At 55.7% G+C, this 10,383-nt stretch overlaps 1 pseudogene; it reads right to left on the bottom strand.

Annotated features, from left to right (window-relative positions):
• Positions 1 to 894: 894 nt before the first annotated feature.
• Positions 895 to 1,821, bottom strand: LOC123927118 (annotated as a pseudogene).
• Positions 1,822 to 10,383: the final 8,562 nt, after the last annotated feature.

The raw sequence follows: 10,383 nt of genomic DNA on the forward strand, positions 1-10,383 counted from the left end.
CTTCCCCATGTGCTTCTCCACCTCATTTCGCAGGGTTTCATCTTGAGAAGCCAGAAAGTGGAAAGCTGTGCTCCTGGACTAACATGTCTAATTTCGCATCATAACGAGTACATGTGACGCAGAGCTTGAGTGTTTTGGGCAAGAACACAGACATAGCACGCACTTCCTAGAGGCTCTTCTGGGAGAAGCCGGCAAGGTGCCTGAGGCTCAGCTGCCCCCGTCTTGCTCCCTTCTCCCTCCTGTGCCACAAACCAGCTGTGTTCCAGGCTGTTGCCGGCTGTCCCTCCACTCCGTGCGTAGGAGAGCGGCCGGCCATGACTGCTGGGAAAGGGCATGCTCGGTCTGGGTCGCAGGGCCCCAGCTCCCTAACCTAACACAGAGAACCTAACACAGCGCTCTCCGAGAGCAGGGTTTCCTGGAATCTGAATTGCCCATGTCATCACCCACCATGTCACCCACGTCTGGGGGTGTACTACGAAGCCCCGGGCATGTAAAGGAATTCGATTCATGCGCTCGATTTCTTCTTCACTTTCCCCTTCAGGTCAGTGGAACCTGGTTTCAAAAGGGGCCTCGAGATGGAAGGCAGAGCTGGGTGCGGCCCTGGAGGGCCCCTACCACCCACGTTTCCTGCTCCTGGCTTTCTGAGCTTGGAGGCATGCCCACCCCTCCTCCCCTCTGCAGACTGACTGTCTATTAGGAAGTAAGGCGTTGCACAATTAGTGCCCTGGCCTAGGCTACTGAGCAAACAACAGCATCAAGAGAGCAACACCCCTCGTACCGTTGACGAAAATGTGCAGAATGCCTAGTTGCTTCCTACATATCAGGCTTCTGGTACATCTGTCAACGAAACGGTAACTACTGCATGGCGTCCATGCGTGTGTTATTAGTACATTTTCAGTGCATGTCTGTTCTTTTTATTTGTTTGGTTTTTGACACCGGCTGAAAGAACTGTTTATTACTTTTATGTACAGAAAATTCAACAGCGTCCACTAAGCCCAGTTTGGCGGCCATTTCTTCAGCCTGTGCCTTTCTCAACTTGGCAATGCGAGCCACCGCCTTTGGACCCAGGCCGCTGCCTCCCCAGTGATGGTGGGTCTCATCATATCTGCCATTGTCCTGATGGCCTCCACCAGCTTAGCCAGAGCCTCTTTGTCTTCCGACTTAGCCTGTGTGAAGGCGACAGCGGTGCAAGGCTGCTTGGGGACTAGACGCCCCAGCCTGGCCTTCCTGCTGATGATGAGGTAGGGGACACCATCTCATGACACAGGGCAGTTGGGAGGACAGTCAGCTCAGTGGGATCCATGGCCTGTGCAATCACTACCAGCTGAGGCTTCTTGTTTTCCACCAAACTGGTGACATTATTAAGCCCTGAAGGACAGGTGGCCTCTTAGTGGGGACATCTCCTTTGCTGGCAGCTTTGCTCTCACCTCTGGTCAACAGTCTCTGCTGCTTCTCTTGCTCTGTCTCCAGTCTGTACCTGCGGGCCCCTGGAAGCAGCTGAGGAGCTGTGTGGCCGTCCAAGTCCTGGGGAGAGGCCTTTTTGACTGTTTATAGACAATAGCCCTTTGCTGCTGCAGCCAGAGTGATGGGCCCTTTGACAAAACGGGTAAGGCCCTTTTTGGGCTGCATCTCCCCTCTGATGCCAAAATTCTTGGGCCTCTTCTCATATACAGGCTTGACCACCTCCTTGGCCTCCCGTTTCTTCATGTCAGCAGGGGCTGGCGCCACCCTCCCCCTGTTTTTTTCCTTTTTGGCATCTTGGGTGGCTGAGGGGAAGGAAATATGTCTGTTCTTTTTTAAAAAGGGGTGCAAATATCGCATTTTGGGTCAAAAGCGTCCCTGGAGACCTATACGATCTCCCCAGGCACTGGGAGGGCCCCACCAGTGCTGAGCTGTGGAGGAGCCCTGGGCAGTTTCTTGTGGCAGGATGGTACTTTTAACAGTAGGAATCACATATGAGTCAGTGATCAAATCAAGTCTGAGTAACGTGTATTTACTGGAACACAAAACACTGTGAGAATGCATTTTTAAAATCCCAACAAAGTTCAGTGGGAGATTTTCATTCAGTGTATTTGCTTGACATACGGTTCACTTACTAATGTTAATCATGAGAACGCATATCAGAAATCACAGTGATAATTCTTAAAGCAGTCCACCCCTCTTGGGATGGACAAACTCTGGGTGCCTCCTGTGTGTGTGGGTCTGAATGCACGGGGTCTGGAGGCTGCTGGGAGGGTCTGATTCTCAGCTCCACTGATTGTGGGTTGTGAGACCTCTGAGAAGCTAGCAGGCCTCCCTGCTCCTCCACTTTCCCGTCAGGGAAACAGCACAAGAATACTTGTGTGCAGGGGCGCCTGGGTGGCTCAGTGGGTTAAAGCCTCTGCCTCAGCTCAGGTCATGATCCCAGGGTCCTGGGATCTAGCCCCACATCGGGCTCTCTGCTCCCCAGGGAGCCTGCTTCCTCCTCTCTCTCTGCCTACCTCTCTGCCTAGTTGTGATTTCTCTCTATCAAATAAATAAAATATTAAAAAAAAAAGAATACTTGTGTGCAGAGAGTGAATAAAATTCAATGAGGTCGTTGGTGAAATGCTCGGAGCCCAATCGCTGACAGCTAAGGTCATGTGTAATGCTAAAAAGGGGAGGGGTAGCTAATGCCCCCCTCCCTCTAGAGGCATACCGCTTAGCGGGAGAAATAGACTTGTATACAAATAGCTCTTGCATAAGGGTTAGAAACAGATGTGTGCTAGATAGATCGAAACTGGGAAAGTAACACAATTGCCCATATTTATTTTTCTATCCTGAAAGTTATTTGTTAGGAATTTTGTTTAAGGATTCTAATGAGGCCAATTAGAGAAACAGACTGTTGGATTGAGAACACGGGTGTAGACCAGGCATGGTGAATTTGCCGCTCAGGGGGGCAGCCCAGTTGGCAGCAGGGCCTCAGCGCATCAGGCCACTCCGTTTTTAACTTCATTGCCTCGGAAGTCATCATGAAGGCATAAAGCAGAAGACTCAGTGCCAGCGTCCTCAATCCAGACTTCCTCGAATTCCCTTGGGGACATATATGTGCTGAGCCAGTGTTTGCAGACTGTGGAGCTGCAACCGTGCCAAGCCTCCCAACCCCCGACGGAGAATCTGAGACCCAGCCCTTGAGTTCATCCCAGACATGGCACAGTTTGTGTGGAACATCCGAACCCCTGTTTGTGAGTGCGTCCCTGGAGCTGCTGTATTCGCACAGGGGGTGTCACCCCGAGTGCACATTCCTGGGACGCACCCACCACAGACCCTCTAGTTTCAGGAGCGCAGGCAGGGACCCAGTGTTGGGACCGAGGGAAACTTCCATGTGATTCCAGCCCATGGCCAAGGTTCAGAATCGGCGCATGAGCAGACAGGTGCCAGGTCCTCAGGGCACCCTTACAGTCCACTGGGGGCTGGGGAAGGGCAAGACCTGCTGCCCTGTCAAAGCCCGCCTCCTACGAGCTCACTAATGGACTTCAGCAAAGCAAACGGCCAGGACCTCCACACTGAGGGCACGAAACCTGCAGGTTTTTGGTTTCCATTGACCTGTCTGGCCTTCCTTGCTGAGGTAGCCCTGAAGCGGTGAGGAGAAACATTCCAGCAGAGGTACGGGGTGGGGCTGGCATTCTTGGAAGGCCTTTGCTGGGGAGGTCAGCCTAGCCGCCTCTGCCACCACTGTTCCCTGAATCGTGACTGTCAGGGCTGGGCTGTGACTCGTTAAGCTGAGGCCAGGCACTTCGTGAGGGAAGCGACCCACACCACCCACAGCAACCAGGGTCCATTTTGACCAAAGAGGAGCGAGGCTGAAGTACTTTTGCACTGAAGGAAGTCATTATGGGAAAATATCTGGCCTGTCTGTTTTGGAAAATATAACCACTGTTGAGGGGATTGTCATCTGAAGGCAGGAGACAGGGACTTTGCATTAATTGTTTGGTGAGTTGATGTTCGCGGCACCTCAAACTCCTGGCCCGGTTTCGAAGTTTGGGGGCTCCTGTAGGGGCGGCTGTGATTTTCACCCACAGATGGCTTTGCCCCCTTTCTGCTGCCTCAGTGTGCTGAGTCATGAAAGCCTCATGCCTCAACTGTCCCGGGGTGGGCCCTGGGGCAGGGGCGGGAGCTGCGAGCCGCAGGCTGCCATCCCCAGGAGCAGACACTGGGCATCTTCTCTCCTGAGCAGGGGCCAGACTCTCTGAGCACACGGTGGCCGTAGCCTATGAGCCTGATTATCTCTGTCTGACCAGTTTCTGTTCTGGGCCTGAATTTCTGTTTAGCCCCAGCTGGGGGTCCCGTGGAGAGGACCAGCAGGGCTTGGGAGGCCTCTCCCGCAGGACAAAGACTGCCACTTCATCCTGACACCTGATGGTAGCTCTGTCATGTCCTCATTTGCTACGTGAAGTATCCCTGACTTGAGAGCACATCATTAATAAGGACTCAGCCCTGGAACTTAACTCTTTTTAACGCAGGAAACACCAGTGAAATGAGCCCTGCTGTAAGGCAGGACCACGCAGGCTGACCGCCCAAGTGCAGGACAGATGCGGGGAGGCCGAGTGGGCTCAGCAGCCTGGGGCCGCTGGAGCTCCAGGGCTTGTGGCTCAGAGTCTGCCTCCCCAGATGCTGGCCTTCCTCTGCAGCGGTAGGAGGAGGCTCAGAGGACTGCTCCCACATCCCGTGGTCCCAGGGAAGACCCCTAAATCAGAACCTTTCTATTCAGCTAGAGACCTTGGAGCCAAGAGTGCTGAGTATGAAAACAAGCAATTAGGCCAAAGTACACCTTGCTCTGAGTAGGAATGTCTCTGATGCTAATGACCATGTTGGGGCACTGGGAGTCTGGCTGATGGGACAAGTAGGCCTCTTGGCAGACTCCAGCCTTCTTAAGTCCCATGGTGGGGAGGTGGGCATGAGAGTAGGGCTCCAGGAGAGGATGGGAAGGCTTGTGCCATGCTGCTAGTTGCTTCTGTCATCCAGGGAGTGGCCGTGTCCACGTCTGCTCAGGGCGAGGGGCATGACAGCCCACATGGCGCAGGGAGGCGGCAACGAGCAGGGTGTGCACCCACTCCAGGCCCAGGCGGGAGGCCCCGGATTTGTCCCCATGCCTGCTGACTGCAGCAGCTCTCTTTTCTCAGCCACTGGCTCCAAAACTTCTTTAATCTACATTTAGATTGTCTGAGGCCAGCAGTATGGAGTCCCAGGTTGTGCCAAGCTCAGGTCACCGGCTGTTGCACTCTGCCAGCTTTCTATGCAGGCTGCTTCCCAAGCTTAGAGAATATCTCTTGCCTCGGGCTGCCGCCCTGAGCCAGAGAGACATCAAGGCTGAGCACAAATCCTGGCCCCTGGGCAGAGGCACTCGGTCTTGGAGGTCATGGTGATTTGCCGGGTGCCTGTCAACCCTCAACTCACATTCTAGCACCAGACAGGGCACGGCACCCAGAACTACCCAGGAGCGGCTGGCTCAGCATTCTGGGTGTCTCTGGGAGACGCTGTGAGAGGGAGGAGAAGTGGGGACCAGAGAGGAAGGGGGCATGTCCCAAGATTGGAGAGGAGGAGGCCGGTTGAGGAAGTACGACAGCATCTCTGTGAGCAGCCTGGCTCAGGAGGCCCAGGGTCCGGGCTGGGAGGAGACATCCTTTTCCCACAGCCCCAAGGCCCCCACTGCGGCTTCACCCAGTACAGTAACACTGCAGGGACTTCCAGATGCCAGTCAGTCCTAAGGTGATGGGAAGGGGAAAGCGTGGGGAAGAAAACGCCAGTCCAGCTGCGACCTGCCCAAGCCCACTGCGGGACATCGGCGTTTGCCCACTCCGACTGGGAGCGCAGATTCTGGGCCTGGACGGGAAGAATATTCCACGCCCTAGGCCTGTGGGTAGAGGGAACTGTACATGGTGGGGAAGGGTTCACCTTCAGGAACAGCCCCCCTGACCTTCCTCCCAATGGCCTGGCTGGCCCGGATACAGGCTGGCCCCCAGACACCACCTGGCATCCTGAACACAAGCACTACAGTTCCCTGAGCGTTGGCCTTTCACTGAAGCGGTCAGAGCTGTTTGCATGTCTTAATTCCCTTGAACTTGGGGTGGCATGAATGGATGGGCGGCTGTGGGCAGCGGACACCCCCAGAGCAGCCTCTTCCCAACAGCTCCGGTCTGTGCGTGGCTCTCCGAGTCCAAGGCAGATGCTCGCATTTACCAGCTCAGAGCCACACGGAGGCTCCGCATCCAGAACCAAGCTATGAATCATAATAAGATTCTAGGAACAGCCAGCCCAACACATGGGAATTCCCAGGGAGTTACATAAGCTCGGAATCTGGCCCGGGGAGCCTGAGACAGAGTTTAAGTTTCAAACAAATCTCAGAACCCTGAGAGCATTTGATGGAGGAGACAGAAACTGGGCTTGTTGCTTTCCTGAGGGACATGGAGACATGTCCATCTGAAGGCACCTTCTCGCTCCAGGTGGAGCTGAGAACCCTGACAGGAGCCAGTGACTCCCTGGGGACCAGCCCTGAGGCTGCAAGGGCCTCAGATGGGCTGCCCGCATCCAGGCATCCCACAGGTCCCTGGGGTGGTGAGGGAGTGACTGCAGGTTGGGCTGTGAGTGAGGGCTTTGTCACTAGTGATGCTTCCTTGCCCACACCTCTGGCCACAGCCTTTGCTGCTCTGGGTTGGCCCTAAGCAGGGGAAGGGCACAGACTACAAGCTCCTTGGTTGCCCGGTCTCTCCTCCTCCCATGTGGTCCTCTTCCTCCTAATCTTCATCCAGTACAGGATCGCTGGAAGGACACAGGGCTGTGTGTGTGTTGGAGGGGGGACAGGCTTTGTGCTGGGATGGGGCAATGCTAGACGGGCTTTCTTTTGGGCAGTAACTCTGGGGAACAGGAGAGGAAGACATGGACAGCCAGCCAAGGAAGGAGGGAGGTGTCAGAATTGTCCCTCAGAAAGGGGGGTTCCACAAGTTGTCTGTCCAAGTGTCCCCTTCCATCTCCAGCGCTCTGAACCTTAAGTGCCCTGGAGATTCCCTCACTGGGGTGACAGGAAAGCTTCTGGACACAAAGCCAAGGCGAGGCCCAGCCAGGTGACAGTCACCAAAGCTAGTTGCCATGGCAATGACTGCAGTAAGTGGTAGGCCTGGAAGAGGCAAGGTGGGACCCAGAGGGCTGTTTAGCTTTCAAGAAGCGGAAAGTCATCCCTGGTAGCTCAGGGAAACAGGTAGGAGTGAGACAGGGGCATTGCCAGTGGGTGGGATCTCAAGGACATCCACAGGTAGAGGGCCTCAGAGAGATGCACAACCCCGGAGCTGGCAAGTCAGAGACCGAGGGCCTGAAGCCTCCAGGCACACCCAGCTCACTCACCACTTCCTACAGGGTTGGCTTCTCCCCTTCTCTCCGTCAGCCTCTGCGCACTGACGGGCAGCCCAGCATACCACTCCTGCCTCACCTCCACATGGCCCCTGCAGTCAAGCTTTCTTGAAAAGCCCCCTGCATGGAGAGAAAGAGATGCACAGCAGAGGGTGAGGAGAACAGGGAGGGAACTGCAACAGACCGGGAGAGAGGCTGCACAGGGAAGATAAGAAAAATCTGCAGCAACCAGGCACAGGAGAGAACATATGTGAGTACACCTGGTAGGACCACAGTGGGGCACCCCCAGGACGGGGACAGAAGGATGGAGCGGGGGCTGTGCATTAGAAGGGGGAAGTGGCAGCAGAAGGTGGAGAGTGACCACACTTTAGGAAGAGGAGGAAGGATGTATGGAGGGCAGCCCCTGGAGCCCGCCTGGACCCTACTAGTTGAGACTGGGAGGGTTGATCCCCTCAAAGGCCGTTGTGAGGGGATGTGATGAGGGATGACAACCAGCAGTCATTCAGCAGTGAGGCTCAGGAGAGCGAGAGGCTGAGGCACAGCTGTGAGAGCCTCTTAGTTTCAGGAGGCCCTCAGACAGCAAGAGTGTGTGAGGCCACCAGGCACACAACAGGGAGAGAGGAGCCATGGGGCACCAGGCAGAGAGTGTCACAGCCAGAGCCAAAGGGAAACAGAGCTTCCAGAGCAAGGGAGGGTGGGCACATCACAGAACCAAACGAGGCAGAGCGGGCTAAATGAAGTCAGGGCAACTGCCCCTAGAATTGGTTTGTATGCTGAGACTCACGTCACCCATTTTATTGTCACAGGAGTGAGGCTTTCCAGGGGGGTGCGGTGGACATGGGCTCCCACCTGGCTGGGAGGCAGGCATGCCCAGGGCGGGGGGGGGGGCGCAGGGCGGGGTCCTGGCCCGTGGAGCCCTCCTCACTGCTTCTGAGGGGCTTGGCAACAGTCAGGTCAGAGTGGCCATGGACACTGGTTCATGAATCAGCTTCAGACTGAGGTCGTGTTGCCTGGAATACGTCTACTCTTTGTCTGCCTTTTGTAGCTGAGGACCCAGACTCTGTCCTAAGCCCTCCCTTGGCAGCCAGGGCACTGGGCAGCCTTGGGCAGCCTCCTACCTGGTATTCCATGGCACGAGTGGTCACAAAGACCTTTGGGTGGAAAGCCAAGACCTAAGGGGATGAATATCAAGCCTCTGCTCTTCTCTTCCGTGTCACACCTCAGCTGGGCCGACTGACTTGGGGTGTGGTCCTGCTTTCTAGACACTTAGAGTGACCACAGATGGGCATATGGACAGCCAGCATCTGTCTGGGTTTGCTGGGTGGGAGGAGTCTGAGGGCCATGTCCTCCTCCGAAGAGTCCTCGGGCGGGCAGCTGGATCCCAGTGCCCCCTCAGGGCATCTGCTGGGGTGATGGGTAGAGTCATGAAGGAGGAGCCAACATGGGTGCTCAAGGCCCTTTGATGGAAGAAACCAGGTCAGCTTCTTAGAGGAGAGTAGAAGGCCCACCTGCGCAGACAGCTGCTCCCCTCTGGGGCCCCACTCTGTGTGCTCTCCCAGACGGCGATGTGCTGAGTGTCTGTGTCAGGAGGCAGTGCCGTAAGCAGGGCATCCTTCTAGCACCTATGAATCTCTCTGGTCACTCCTTCTCTGCAGGGAAAGGACGCAGGCATCCAGGTACAGTGTTGGTATCAATTAGGATGTCTGGTCCATTTGACAGAAGCAAATGGAACAAAGAGGACCCCTGGCCCCAGCTTCACCCAGAGTCACAAAAGTCAGTGGGGACAGATGTGGGGATAGAACCTGGCCCCTGACTCCCAGGCTTCCCTGCTTCCCCTTCTGTGTCCCCTCTTCCCTCCCGTTCAGGACCTCTACCTCCACACAGGTGCCATAGTCTCGTCTCAGTCCTGAGCCCCGGTAGAGTGGCAGCTGGCTGAAACTAGTCAAGGTATGGAGAGCCGTGTCTCTCAGCCTGGTTGTGAGGACACCAGCCTGGGCCCTGAGCAGAGGCAAACCTGCAGCGGGAGGAGTTTTCATTCTTTTTCACTGAAAGAGATAGTTGCCACCCAAATGGAAGCGACTCTGGGCCATTGGGGGCTCTTCATCCGAGGTCACAGAGGGACAGCCAAGAACCCACTGTGGCTGATGGGACCTCATCCTCCAGCCCTGCCTCGGACTTTGGGGAGCAAAGAGACACATGGGAGGACCCCCCCGCTACCACCTGTGTGCTGTTACAGAATGCAGGAGGTCAGATGGGGAGGCTGCCAATGGCCCTGGGTCTGGAATGTGGTCTTTGGAGCCGGACTGCCTAGGTTTGAACCCTGGCAGCACCACTTCGCTTTGGCCTCCATGGAGTTGTTTAGTTGCTCTCTCCCTCGGTTTTCCCACCTGTGAAATGGTCATGGTAACAATTCCTGCTGCATGTCAGGACAAAAATTAGCAAGTGTGTATACAGCACTCCACGTGGGTCAGCAGACTGAACACTTGTCCTTCATATGCACTCACCGTCCTCACTGCCAGGGATGCAGCTGAATTCTGGGACCCAAGTGTCCACACCTCCTGCATTAAACCATTCTGACCTTTGTCCCCTCTATTTCCTGGGCCATGACTATCTCCCTTTGCCTTGCATTCCATTCCCCCAGAGGGAAACTTCTTGTTTTGGTGGCTTGATCAGTAAGGAGTCCCCACTGCTGTTGCTGGAAGGGCCCAGCTCCTGGTCAGAAAGGCTGGGGTCCGGATGGCGAGGGGTGTCACCCGGCAAATGGTGGTCTGACCGCCATGGAGGCTTTAGCTGCTTTGCTCAGGAGGGACTGTGGGCAGTCCGAGTGTCTGTCCTGGCCAGGAAGAGAAATGAAGCCTTGGATCCCCATCAGCATCATCAGCATCTGAGCCAAAGCATGACCCAGAGGAACAGCAGGCGAGAGACAGAGGCTGAGTGATGGAGTCTGGCCTCTCCTTTCAGCCAATGTGCCCACCATCATGTGAGCAGGGTCTCCTGTCAGCCACAAACCAGCGGTCCCCT

The sequence above is a fragment of the Meles meles genome, chromosome 16 (genome assembly GCF_922984935.1).
Source record: "Meles meles chromosome 16, mMelMel3.1 paternal haplotype, whole genome shotgun sequence".
In the NCBI taxonomy this organism is placed as follows: Eukaryota; Metazoa; Chordata; class Mammalia; order Carnivora; family Mustelidae; genus Meles; species Meles meles.